Source organism: Petaurus breviceps, unplaced genomic scaffold (genome assembly GCF_028583685.1).
Source record: "Petaurus breviceps papuanus isolate PSGF00001 unplaced genomic scaffold, PetGlider_PUasm1.0 139, whole genome shotgun sequence".
In the NCBI taxonomy this organism is placed as follows: domain Eukaryota; kingdom Metazoa; phylum Chordata; class Mammalia; order Diprotodontia; family Petauridae; genus Petaurus; species Petaurus breviceps.
Window position 1 is genome coordinate 17,851,013 of NW_027185697.1, and position 1,504 is coordinate 17,852,516.

Consider the following 1,504-nt stretch of genomic DNA (forward strand, 5'->3'; position numbering starts at 1 on the left):
GGTGCTTTCAGCTCCACAGCTATGATCCCAGTAAGGTTTTCCTTCACCTGCCTGTTGTTAGCAAAGAGCTCTCTGCTAGCTGTCACCTTCCCAGGGAGTCCGTCTGGCTCAGAAATGGAGAAATCCTCCGTGGCATCCGTCCCCAGAGCCCCTGAGACCCTCCACCAGTATTCCCTGCCTTACATCCATCCCCGCTCACCTAGTCTGCGGTCCTGGGGTGCAGCATCAGGCACTCAGGGTGGGAGGCAGCCAGCCGGAGAGTCTCCGCCAGGGCCGGTCCTGGACCAGTACAGCCGCCGCAGCCACCACCTCCTCCCTCTGGCCGCGGAGAGAACCTGCTGTCCGTCTCAACAGTCCCAGCTCCTCAGAACACGAAGACTCAGCTGTCGGTTTCGGTGAGCTCCAGGCTCGTGGCTAGCTCCCCTGGAAAGAGAAAAGGAAGGGACGAAGGGAAGAGAAAACAAAGAAGGGAAGAAGGCAAGTCGCCCATACAAGAACTCCCCAACCGCTGTAATACTGTGAGACCCAGCTGGGAGATAGCAGCCCAAAGCAGGCAGGAACTTTGCAGCTACAGCTGATGTAACAGGCGCTACCCTCAGCTAGTACCGTAATCTCCTGCCTTTACCGTATTACTCTGCGTCAAGGGGAAGATTTCGCCCAGTCAGACCTTCTGCGCAGGGACTTTGCCCTTCTGCTCACAGTGTTCTGAGAATTGAAGAAAAGATTTCCCTTTGGTCAAAAAGGGAAAGAAAAACAGCCTGGCCGTGTGACGAATGCTTCTTTTAAACTACCTAAGTTAAGGATTAAGAAACAAAAAGCAAAACAAAAAAATATCTTGGGATGTCTCTGAAATGTCTTTGAAGGGTTATCCAGATTTGCTGTGCTGTGTGTGATGTGGTCAAAGCTATTCCAGGTAATGCTAGGCCTGGTGACTGTACAAATTGGGTTATGTCCTGTTAAAACAGAGAGGAGTGGTATTGTGAGCCAAAGTTTCATATTTTTTGTCTTCTGCTGTTTGGAGATCTTTATAGGACAGGTTTTAAAGACCAAATAAAAATCAACTGTAATTGAGTAAATAGAGTCGATTGCACTCAAACTATTTTCAGGAAGAGAAAAAGATATTATGGAAGACTTATTAAACATAATCTAGCTCCTAGCTCTTTCAGTCTTATCCCAGATTCTTTAAAAGTTCTAAACTCTATTTCGAAAGTAACACTTTGTTTATAAGTTGCTATCTGATTGACAAGAGATCTTTGAAACTCTGGAGTTTGGTGCCAAATCAGTTTTCTCAGTTCTGCCATTTTACACATAGAGCATTCCTTCCTCCTGTCTGGGTTTCTCTTATTAACCCTGATTTGCCTGAAAACCTAAATCATGATTTGAAATGTCTTTTCTAGTAACTTCCAGGTATGGGATTTCCAACAAAGGGAAATTTCCAGAAGGTTGTGGATTTCATACTCTCTTGTGGGACTGGTAAATTCCTCCAATGCTATCACCAGCGACC

At 46.5% G+C, this 1,504-nt stretch overlaps 1 protein-coding gene across 1 annotated transcript in view; it reads right to left on the reverse strand.

Annotated features, from left to right (window-relative positions):
• ADRA1A (adrenoceptor alpha 1A) overlaps nt 1–1,028 on the reverse strand; it is a 118,264-nt gene extending 117,236 nt beyond the window's left edge. The window contains exon 1 of the mRNA XM_069067024.1: nt 200–1,028. The gene's annotated coding sequence lies outside the window, so the exon portion shown is untranslated. The remainder of the gene's footprint in view (nt 1–199) is intronic.
• Between the last annotated feature and the right edge of the window lie 476 nt (nt 1,029–1,504).